The sequence below is a fragment of the Chrysemys picta genome, chromosome 4, assembly GCF_011386835.1.
Source record: "Chrysemys picta bellii isolate R12L10 chromosome 4, ASM1138683v2, whole genome shotgun sequence".
In the NCBI taxonomy this organism is placed as follows: domain Eukaryota; kingdom Metazoa; phylum Chordata; order Testudines; family Emydidae; genus Chrysemys; species Chrysemys picta.
The window spans coordinates 15,346,214-15,358,780 of NC_088794.1; the positions used below are offsets into that span (position 1 = coordinate 15,346,214).

Genomic DNA, 12,567 nt, shown 5'->3' on the forward strand with positions numbered 1-12,567 from the left:
AGTTTAAGAAATCTTGTATTGCTGCTGTTTATGGTGTGGATAAATAGAAGTTTTCAGTCCCCAGGGCTTTCCATCGGGCACCTATCACAAGCACTAATTTCATTTAAAAACAAAGAACAGAAAAATATAGAAGAACTACAAGTCCTCTCTGGGGAACTGAGTAATAAGCGCTTATTTGATAGACATCCAGTTGAAAGGGCCAAGAAAGCCAGTTGGCAATCACAATAAGCACTCTTAAGTTACAAGACGTATGTAGTAGACAGCATTTTGACCAGCATATGTTTGGTATTATATTAGTCAAATAAGCCAGGATACAAATTGAATTAGAACTGCCCCGCATACATGCGGAAAAAGTTACCTATTTAAAATAGATACTCAAGGGGCAAAGGGCTGGTTTCTGATAGTCAGCTCTTGGAGTAAGCAGCAACCCCAAATTACAGACTCTCTCAGAAGAGCAACTTTAAAGAATAGCAGTTATAAATCCACTAGGTCTGGATTTTATCTGTAGCAATGGACAAACCTCATGGTTGTGTAACCCACACACCGCCTGGGTGCGGTGTTCTGTCCCATCTAGTGGCACCAAGACCATTTTTAGAGAGAGAGATAAAATGAATCTGCTCTACAGCCTTTGCTAACAGCGTGTTGGCTTTTAGCTCATGCAGTAGAGGTTCATGCATTAAGCTCCAGAGGTCCCCTGTTAGATCCCGCCCGCCAACAATGGCGGTCTGTTGACGTTACAGTCGCGCCACTGAAAATTTGGCATTGCAAGATTAATCTCCCCTAGTATGTTACAGTTTTTCACTTGCCCAATGTCTTGACCCAACAATCAAAATGTAGCTGTTTGAAACAAGGATTTTTAACACACAAGGGCAAGACTAGGCAATGAAAAGGACCTGTTTCTAGAACCAGAATTAAAATACACTCTTATTTTCTTTTACTATTACTGTCACAAATGACAACTTCCTCAAAAGCAAAAGGAACTGGGACATCTGATTATTTATGCCAGCATCCACAATGAGCGAGGTACTTTGCAGACACTCAAGAAGGGATGGTCCATGCCCTGTGGAAGTCACAGTCTAAAGACAAATTAGGAGAAGGGGAACAAGTGTTATTTTAATACAAGTTAATTAGATGCACTATAGACAGCCTGACAGAAGCGGATCTAATAGGGTGCAAAAAATTAAACAAAAATCACACCACAGCATCAAGTCTCAGAGCCTGGGCAACTGATTTAGGCTCACTGGGCTCATGCTCTGGAGCTATAAATAGCAGTGAAAACATTTCCACTCCCACTGAAGCCTAGGCTCTGAGACCCACCCCGTCACTGGGGGTCATAGCCTGGGCTCCAGCCCAAGCAGGAACATCTCCATGGCTATTCTTGGTCCTACAGCGCAAGCCTGAGTCAGATGACCTGGGCTCTGAGACTTGATGCTGTGGGAGGCTTTTCTGCAGTGTGGACATAAAGCCCCAGTTTAACAGAGCACTTGAGCATATGCTTAGGTCCATCCTATTCAGCAAAGCACTTGAACATATGCTTTCATTCCAATACTTTAGCATGTGCTTACGTGCTTTGCCAAATGAGGGCCTAACTAAGCAAAGCGTTAGGCGTCATGCACAAGGAGTTGGGAAAGGCATGCATAAGGGCCATGTGGGAGAAAAGACACAGGGTATGTGTCCGCAGATATTAAATACCCGCAGCTGGCCCGTATCAGCTCACTTGGGCTTGCAGGGCTCAGGCTGTGGGGCTGTAATACGGCTGTGTAGATGTTTGGTTTCAGGCTCCAGCCCGAGCCCAAATATCAACTCAGCAATTTTTAGCTCTGCGGCCTGAGCTCGAGTCAGCTGACTCAGGCCAGCCATGGCCATGCCTCGGGTCTTTTATTCCAGCATATATGTACCCAAAGAGCACTGCAGGAGCTCATGACAAAAACACAATAAAACCTTTTTAGCAAAAAGGTTGATGAGATATGATCCCATTGAAGTAAAAGGACGGGACACCGGCTGACTAGGTAAGTGAATATGTATATAGGCCTCTGTCTATTTTAAATCTATTTCTCCAAGCACTGTGTATCTTTGGGGCAAAATAAGTAATTCTTTGTTCTGAGAAAGTGCTTCTGTGTATCACTGCAAACATGCTCTCAAAGGATCCCAGTGAGGGTCCAACTATTGAATTAATTATTATTGAATTATCATCAGGCCTGTATGTTTGGCCAATTGTTAACTCAGCATAAAAGCAGAATGAAAACTGTTTGTCGTATTTATTGGGATCCCAAATGACACCATTTTTCAGCAAGACAGCAGATGTCAGAAGTAGCCCAGAATGCCTGTTTAATTACACAATCTCTTCACACAGTTCGCGCGCTGTGAAAGACAGCGTACTATCAGAAGAGGACAATTTTATGTATTGCTCAAGTCAAGCGAAGTGGCATTCCAGGTTTAAGAACTGTGTCATTTACCAAGATAAGGATTTAATGCATTTGTTGCAAGTACAGAAACAAACATGCATGTTTGAATGGAAAAGGCTGATCAAAGGCTGGGACATACTATTAAAGGCTCAATCCTATGAAGGGATGACGCAGAGCAATGACAGCATGCAACACTTACCACTCTACCTACAACCACTAATTAATCCTCGTATCAACCCTGTGAAGTAAAGTAATACTGATTTTATACTGCGTAAAAACTGAGGCACAAAGAAGTAACTAGCCCATAGCCACAGAGGAAGAGCAATGAACTGGGAGCCAGGAAATCCAGTCCATCACATCATGTTCCTTCAGACAGGAAATACTGCACTAAAGGGCTCAGTCGCATTTTCACACACTTCTGTGCTATGTAAAACCAGCTAATGTGCTTGTGCACAGACATTAAGACAGATTTTACACAAGACTTAGGTACATACATGTACTGTAGCACTATATAAGCAGATCAAAAAAATTAAGACATGTGTCAGACAGCCTCTATTTTCAAAAGCATTTCCTTGCAGCCATTAAGAGGATTTAAATAATTCTGACTTTATATAAATACAAAGATAGTCTTTGGGAAGCCCTTCTGGAACTGACAGCTGGTCCAACCCCTTTTTCTACTCCCTCAAAAAACTCTAGCCACTCTCCAGGAAATTCCTAACCTGCGCCCGGTGGAAAAATAAGCAAACCCACCACTGAACAGATGTTGAGTGTAAGAATTTCACACTAACCTGAAATGTGACACAAGCTCTTTCAAACATAACTGTTTGAGCACAATTTTATATGTTTGAAGAAGGCGGCTTACGTTTGGTTGGTTCCCCCTTCCTCCAGCAACTGCTGACGGAGCCACAAGTAACATTAGGTGTGTGTGTGTTGCTTGGTGTGTGGAGGCCTAGGCAGAAGTGTGGTTTGATGATTTTGCATATCCTGGTGAAACGTGCAGCATGACTGAAGACGTGCCCCCATTTAAGCAAGACAGTGACAAAGGCTTTTTTTTTTTAAAAGCATAGCAAGTATCCACATTGCCCCTTAAAGAATATAGAGCTGCCTTCACAAGTGCATGGCTCGCAACGTTGTGAATGAAGATAGAAGTAAAAACACACCTCCGACTTTCTGTAACTGCAGGAAACACACAGAGGGTTTTTTTTTTTTTTTTTTAAACACACTTGTATTAGACATTTAGTAATTCTTAAACCTTCCCCTCTTGTTTCTCCAACCCCCACACTTTCATAATTGGCAATTTCATTTGAATATATGCTGAGAACATGAAAAGCTCATACCTTGGCATACAAGATCTCTCATCAGTGTTAACAGCCCTACTGGAGGTTTTTTCCAAGCTCCCTACAGCAGATTTGAAAGGATAAAAAAAAAATGCAGTTTAAAATATTTCAAAACACTTTTTAAAAGGATACTGTACCATACAGTTTACAGAGCAGTCATGGTTTTGGTTTGAATTTCAAGCCATTAAACTATTTTGTTCCATCAAATGAACTCAGAACAACTTTTGGCTACTGGACTCAAACTACCCCAAACACACAAAGGTGCATTGGCATCACCTCAGGAATGATGCAAGTTTGACTGTTTTAACACATGTTAAATAATAGATTTACAGATTCCAAGGCCAGAAGGGACCACTGTGATCATCTAATCTGACCACCTGTGCCCACAGAACTTCCCCCAAATAATTCCTAGAGATCTCTTACAAAAACATCTACTCTTGATTTTAAAACAGTCAAGACTCCACCAGGACACTTGGCAAATTGTTCCATGGTTAATTACCCTCATTGTTAACAAAAATTACATCTTATGTCTCATCTGCAATTTGTCTAGCTTCAACTTCCAGCCATTAGATGATGTTGTACCTTTTGTGAGGCTGAAAAGCCCATTAGCAAATATTTGTTTCCCCGGTAGGTATTTATACACGAATCAAGTCACTCCTTAACCTTCTCTTTTCTAAGCTAAATAGATTGAGCTCCATGAGTCTGTAACTATGAGGTATGTTTTCTAATCCTTTAATCATTCTTGTAGCTCTTCTCTGAACCCTCTCCAATTTATTAACGTCCTTCAACTGTGGACACCAGAACTGGGCACAGTATTTCAGTAGCAGTTGTCTCAGTGCCAAATGCAGAGATTAAATAACCATGGGTTTATCTTCAACCTTTGCAAGGATAGACCGTACTAGTCCTGCAAAGCTCCTCAACACAGCAGACCTGGGAACAAAGACCCAAGGAAGAGCCTTGAACACATACCCTTCTCTTGGTCCCTTTCTAAACAAAACCATTACTGTTCAGCACATCCCCCCAGAGGCCAGGGTCAATTAGAAAACCTGAAAGTGAATATAGTTGACCAGTCCCCTGCATTTGTGATCTTCTCAAATCACCCATGGAAAATGCTTTTGAAATTGGAGACAACGTATATTGGATTTGGAAAAGACAAATAGTAGAAAATAGTTTTATGGTATGACTTGCAAGCTCAGTCATAAAACACTTTATACAATTACTGTAATACATATAATTAAGGAACTGACTCATTATCGTGGTCATTAAGCTCCTCTCAAGAGAAATTAAAAGTACAATGCTCCTAGACAGAGGTTTCCAGAAGCTCAGAGAGCAACACACTTCCCCAAATTGCAATGGAACAACATACTTTTATAGCAAGCCTAAATAATTTGATGCTGTTCTCACCAGCCTACCTCCTCCCACTGTTCATTCTTACATCACATTATGCAAATTGCTAAATAAGCGGACACTGTATAGAAAGTATTGTGTTATACTAAACCGTTGCTACAACATAAGGAAGGTTTTTACAAAGTGTTTCTATCAATTGCTTTATGTTTTGTTCCAATATTTACTCCCTAAAAAACTCAAAAGGTTTTTGTTTGTTTTTTTAAACTTAAAATCAACTCCACAGTGTCAGGCAAAGGCCATGAAATATTCCGCTGCTCCATAACCAGATATTAGTCAGTCTTTCAAGCAAAAACCAATGAAAAACACTGGCCAACCAACAAAGGCAATAAACAAACACTGAATTGAAGGAATGCCAAGATACCATGCTATCCAACAGCTGGATTTACAGATACAGCATTGCTCTCCAATCCCAATGGAGCTGCGATAGGCCTTCAGAAGATTTCTAACCCACAGAACTGGGGAGGGCAAAACTGGACCTTCGCTTTAGAAGCTAGCAGGGCACATTGAGAACTACATGACGCTCGTGCTTCAGAGCAAATATTGTAACTTCCAAGAATTACCTGGTTTTCTCCTTTCCACAAGCACACACAAACAATGAACACTATGGTGCCAGTGTTTGTGACACTCCGGATATCATTTTTTTTTTTCTTATTGCCTCTTCTCATGTAATCTGAGGGCTCCAGAAGTCTCTTCTTTTTTACCCCCCTTTCTGTATCCAAGTGCAGCCAAAGGCTCTAAAACCAAAATACAAATAAAAAGCCCAATATATATTGAAATCTCATGATATTCTGGGGCTTAACTCAATTTTTGAACAATGGAGTTGGCAACACTGTACTCCATTATTGCCTGAGTCCACAGCAACTCTGTATACTACAATCTTGCAGGTGTGAAATTAACACAGTCTACATTACAGGACACCACAACTTGTATATAGCTCTATTTATACTGTAGTTTGCCCTGTGACTCCTCACAAACAAGACTTACAAGCCAAAAGGCACTTAAAAAAGAAAAAAAGACTGGTGGGTACTTAGAGACAGTGGTTCTCAAAGTTTTTCTTATTATGGTGCATGCCTCCATATCAATTCATAGGTTACCTCCCATCCAACTGTCCCAATTCAAGTCAACCAAGCACCACAGGGAAGTTGCCTATCTGAAACAGTATTCAGTAAATATCAAGGAGACAACATTAGAAAAAAAACAATGCTTCATTATATTTCCAGTATTTTAGAGCTGTGCTGTTTATTTCCTCTTTGTGACTAGGACTTTAGACTTAATACCGAGTCTAAACTGAATCGCACTTGTCTCTTCACCAAAGAAACATTGAAATAAACAAAACAGCTGTGCAGAGAGATGCTTAGGTTTTTTGAGTTTATTGGATCCCAAAAGCTCTTGGAAATGCAAAGGGCCAAATTAATTCTTAGTGTAAACCGGTCCAGACTGATTTGCAGAATCCTGACTTGTGCTATATTTAGCAGGAAACTGCTTGAAGACTGAAAGATGCTTCACCACAGGAACAGCTGCAGCTCCATGGACCACCCACAAGTGATTCCATGAACCACAGTTTGAGAACCACTGGTTTAGCCCCACAACATGACTTTGGGTCTATTAATAAAAATGTTGGTCCAGAACCTCAGTTGGTGTAAGACAGAATAGGACCATTCACCTCCAGTTGTAAGAAAAAGTAACAAAAAACATTTTTGTTTTAAACTGTTTTCCTACAGCACTTGCCATCAGTTACTGCAGCATTAGGATAATGCACCAGAAAGTGAAACTGAATAGTTTCTTGGAGCAAAGTGCAAAGTGTAATCAAGTAGCATAGAGAGTGAAAAACAGACCTAATATCTAGTTTTAATACAGTGCTATTAGTAACAAAATTTTAAATTTTAACCTCCCAGCACCTCTTTATAAGCAGCCCTTTTAGAAACAAAAGTATTGAACAGGCAAGCTTCCATCATGCTCAGATTCTCTTCAGATCCCACTTCCTCATACTTGGCAACCACCTCCCCACCCACAAGCTACATCACTGTCATCAGGCTTCTGGTACATGAGTGAAAAGGATTTTCTTTGGAGCCAAGCAAGGCAACTGCTGAAGCTGAATACCACCAGAAACTCCCTTCCTGGAGGCGACTGCACGGCCCACACAGCACCCCTCGCCCTTGGCTGTCCTGAGTACAATTAGACTGGGAGTTAAAGAAGAGAGCCACATCTGGGTTACAGTGTGATGTGTGCCCCGAGTCAGAAGGTGAACCGAAATTGCTTTGTCTTAGCCTAATTTCACCAGAACAAACTGCAAAATAATCACCCAATTTTGAGGTGTCTGTTCCTCCCTCACTGTGCATAGGCCACTACCATCACTGTCAGCGGGAGTTTGGGAAATGGCGCAGTAAGTATTTAGTGAGCATACAGAGCCCCTAACAGGGTCAGAAACACTGAAAAGCCTCGGAGGCATTTTCTTTTTAATGCTGTGGAATTGTAATGTTTATGTTGAAACAGGACTATGTTCCTCCCCAAGTGCACGCACCCACTCCAATGCCCAAGAGATCAGAGGTAAGGGTATTTCGATTTAGGCCCTGCATGGATGGGACTGTCAACAACACTCAGCACTGGCCTCACTCTGCTCCCATTGACTTCGATGGGAGTAAATTTAGGTCAGCATGTATTTGAAAGTCCCATTCTACAAATCAACCTTGTCTAGAACTCCTCAAGCACTCATTCTAACATGGCTTTTCGTTTGCAACGTAGATGTGACAGCCCAGTTATAGAAATTTAGGGATGGATTTCCTAGAATGGTTGTGATGCCACTTCCACACTATAAATAAAAACTGTTATATCCCTTCTACCCCACAGTGTGGTTAGTACTGTAGTGTTGATGGGACATTGTACTTGTGCCTGGATAGAAAGGAAGAAATACTTCTCTATATCTCAAGCCATGGTGGTCATCAGCACATTCAAAAACTGGTTGTTCTGTGTCTATGTGTCGCTTAAAATTGGGTATTTAGATGGCTAAATGTTAGCAAATGCACTTACAAAACTGCACTTGCAATTAAATGATAGTATAAGAATAAGGTACAAAATTATTATTAATAATGATGATGCCTATTTCTTAATTAACACTTTTCATCAGTAGATCTAAAAGTGCTTCACAATCTTTTTCCATGTATTGATCCTCACAACACTACTCTGAGATAGAGAAGCATTATCATCCTCATTTTACAGATAGGGAAATCGGTAAATAAGCTAAATGTCTTAACTAAAGTCACGCAGGAGGGTCCGTGCTGGAGCAGGGAAATAAACCTGTCTCCCCTATGGCCTAGGCCGTGCTGTATCCATTGGACCATTCTTGCTCCCAACTTGGAGCCACTCTTGGCGCAGGGAGGAGAGAAGAAAAATCAAGGTCATGGACTTCCAGGCATACAAGCCATTTGTATTTAGTACAATAACGCCCAGTCTTATTAAGGCAAAGTCTGCCCCTGAACTTTACAGGACCGGGCCATATCATTTCTGAGGTAGTATTTCTCTCACTCTGTCATCCAACCATCCAGCCAACTGAGGGAGCCTCCGTATTGATGATAATCAGCCTAATTATGATCTACAAGTCTAGCGCTTTTGAGAGAATAAGAGAATCCTCAAGCACTTATCACCTTGCTTTGGGTAACATATACCTACAATTCAGATATAAGCCTAAAATGACCCTATGTTTCCTCTCTAGTTACCAAGCATCTTGTAAAACGCCCTTGGTATGCACATCAAAAAGGCATCAGCAGCTCAGAATTGCATTCCGATCCAGTCTTCATCATGTCATGTTAACCAGAGGAGAAGCTCCATGACCACAAACTCCCTCAGGGCAGCTTTTTATGTGCTAATCCCGCTGCCTGTTTCTTTAGAAGTTTCCGTTACTAGCACAAGTTAATTAATATATGCGTAATGTTTAGTTTTATACAGAAATCCCACAGAAATAATTCTCTTTCAATGGACACTGAGACCTACTGTTTTTCAACTACCAGAAAATGATAGAAATAAATCTATAGTCCAGATACCTGCTTGAAACATTTTTTGCCAGTCTGTGGAGGACAGTAACATTCTCTCTCCCAATGAATCATTGTAAAATCAATGTTTAAATAGCCTGCCTGCTGTTCCTCTTGTACTGAGCTTTACTGGCCAAAGATGTATGGTATGTTGTTGCTTTTGTCCAGAGTTATTTGCACCAACCTTTCAGTAGCTAGGTTTATTCTCAAATCCAGATACACTTCCAAAGCCCTGTTCTTTTCCTTGCCCTTCTGCAATGCCTTTCACTCTTCAATACCATCAATTTCTACCCAATAGAGACATTCACCTCTATTGCTGTCCCATGATTTTAAGTATTCATTTTAAGTACGGTATCTTTTTACACTATAAGGAATATCCTCCAAGGCCCAAAGGACAGTTGAATGGTCCACCTCCTACTGAAAAAAATCAATAGGAGTTGGGTACCTAACTCCTCTATTCTATCTTTGAAAATATTCCTCATTGTGTCCATGCCCTTCTCATCTACTACCGAATTTGTTTTTACAAATACCAAATTTGCACTTTGGGAAAATGTAAACAATTCAACGTAACAGATGGGATGCTTTTCATAATCTCCGGCCTGCAGTGCAGAGGGCTCAGTTTGTATCATGTGTGTCTACCAACAACAGCTATTTGTTGTTGTTTCTGCAGGGGTGCATTTACAGACCATGTTTTTCCTGATTTATGTTAGCTTTAATTATTTTATTGTAGATTGAAATTCACATTGTTGTAACAATTTTTCAGAGGAAATTCAAAAAGATAAAGAGCTGGCACTTCTAACTATCCAAACCATACTCCACAAAAGTCTTAAAGCACTTAGTTGTTTAGGTATCTGCTTAAAAGTTAAAATAATCTAATAGCAATTTAAATGCAGTACATTCTAATAGTAGGGCTTTGGTAACATTTGAGAATTTGTATGTCTAACACTTCCCAGCTCAAAAACTCAAAATAATTTACAAATATTAATTAATATCTTCAAAACCTTCCCAGTGCAATAGGTAAGTATTATTATACTCATTATACAGACGAAGCAGAAGTTCAGAGGTGAAGCAACTTGCCAGCGCAGTGGTGTGGCCACACTTGTAACATTTGCCGCTGTGTTGGGAGCGGTGCATTATGGGCAGCTATCTCAGCATTCATGTGGCTGCAACGTGCTTTTCAAAACGGGGGGGGTGGGGTGGATTGTGATAGGGAGTGTGGGGGGAGAGAGTGTGCTTTTTGGAGCATGTCAGCTCTCTATTTTGCAAGTTCCGAACTCCCGGCCCCCTGCTCATTCATTCACTCACTCAAAGCAAGCTGCAAACTGTTTGCTTTTCTCTGTGGTACGAGCTTTGAAACCGGCACTTCCGCATTCCTGCAGCCAGTCACAACAATGGAGAGGATTGGCCACTTGACAAGGTGATTAGTACAGCCCTGCAAGCGTTTACACTCACACCCGTGAGTGAGTCGTAGCCACTCCGCTGCAGCTGTTATTCCTCTCGGAGATGTGGAGTACCTGCAGCGGTGTACCCAGGGAGATACAGCGCTGTAAGTGCCCTGCCAGTGTGGACAGGGAGTGAGTTACAGCGCTGGGGGAGGCTTTACAGAGCTGTAACTTGCAAGTGTAGCCAAGGCCTTATTAGTGGAAGAGCTGAGATAAGAAATCAGGAGTCCCTGGCTCTTGGTCCTGTCCTAAGATTATACCCTTGTCTATACTCCCCCCCGGCCCCAATGTATACACTTTTGCTATTAATATGCTGCCCTCATATATCCCAGGTTAAAAAAAAAAAATACAAGCCAAAATGTCAACATTCAAAATCATGAGTTATGAACAAGAATGTGTTATGAGAATGAGTTTGAAAAAGACCACGTCAATAGCCTCTGGATTTTACACAGGAGAATATGGCTGCAAGAGTCATCTTTGATCACAAATACAATGATTGAGGGGGAAACACCTTTGAAGTTTAAATCCTAAGACCCACTAGTCACTATTGAATAACAACTTTCAATAAAGAGAGAAAGAAATACATATTTTGAGAAAGAATCATGTCTTCATTTTAAATGAAACAGCTGTCAGTCCAAATGCAAGTCATAGAAGCGTACAGTATGGCTATGTTCAATAATGGTAAATAATCTATGGTGCTGAAAGTTAGCTTAAGAGAAATTCTGAATGGGTTTTGAGTGAATGCTTAGATCTTGAAAATCAGAGCAGGTCATATTTACAACTCTGGAAGTGTTTCTCTTGCTGGAATCGCACAGGGATAAACTTAGTGGGTCCACGCCCAAGAAAGAAAGTTCTGAGGTGTCCCTTGTTTCCATACACCTGGAGACAGAACTCATGTGTCAAGAAGAAACCGTCTCCTCCAATAAAGACTTATTCCAGAGAAAAGCCAGTTTTAATAGATCTATAGATTCAGTGTATATCATACTGACTGAGTTTCTGAATAACTGCAGAATCCTCTACTTGCATTGGTTCACTGCATTTCTCAGTGCATGCAATATTACGAATAGCGAGTATGATTTTTAGATATGCTGGGTACATGGCAACTCCCAACGAAGAAGGCTCAGTACCTCTGAAAGCTAGCCACAGTATCTTACTGCTTACACCTTCTCAATATCAAATCTCAGAAGTATTACTGATCTGCAGTTTATGATATTTCAGTGATGTCCGTTTGCACATATTATACCTAGGCCTTTCAGGTTGTTAGAATTTGCAACAAAATAAAGCTTTTTTTTTTTTTTCCTGGCACATCACTCCCTGAATCCCAACCATTTAACATTCCTTCAGCATTCCCAGTTTATGCACTTGTTCCTCAGCTCTGAATAGCTCCGACACATGAAACTGACTAGAAATGGCATGAAGCAGACAAGTGGGGATCAAAAAAGGAGCGTGTTTTGTGCGTGCAGTGACCCAGATTCAGAGTAACCCAAAACAGAATGATTTTTCCATTTTTGTCAGGATTTTGCAAGTTATTAGTTTAAAAGTTTACAGCCGTTAAGTCCGATTCAAATCTCTTGAAATGTCACACCCACCCGTCCACCCACTTGGAGGCTCAGCTGGTGTGAACTGTTTCAGATTTCCTCTCCAACCTATATAAGCCAGGAAGAGCTACAGCTGTAATTTCAGGTACAGTAGCAATCTACCCTATAACCCTTTAAACACTGGCAAGTGTCCGGACATATTTGGATTTCCTCTTTGTAATGAGTTACTGAGGTCAGTCCATTTTCTCTAGTGGATAATGTGGGCACAACTATTCTTGTCAGGCTCAGCAAAGAAGCCCTAGATACCAACTACACTCTCACTCTGAAGAGGGCCCTTCGAGAGCAAATCATTACCTGTGCCCTTCCATGAAGGATGAACGGAGCAGATTTCAGCAAAGTCTGCTAGTCTGTGC

General features: G+C 41.0%; 1 protein-coding gene across 5 annotated transcripts in view; it reads right to left on the reverse strand.

Annotated features, from left to right (window-relative positions):
- The window catches only part of RAP1A (RAP1A, member of RAS oncogene family), a 72,093-nt gene that overhangs the window by 30,633 nt on the left and 28,893 nt on the right, over positions 1 to 12,567 (reverse strand). For 2 of the 5 annotated variants that reach the window (XM_065591461.1, XM_065591463.1), the window contains one exon: positions 3,743 to 3,803. The exons of the other annotated variants lie outside the window; for them this stretch is intronic. The gene's annotated coding sequence lies outside the window, so the exon portion shown is untranslated. The remainder of the gene's footprint in view (positions 1 to 3,742; positions 3,804 to 12,567) is intronic. 5 annotated transcript variants of the gene reach the window in all.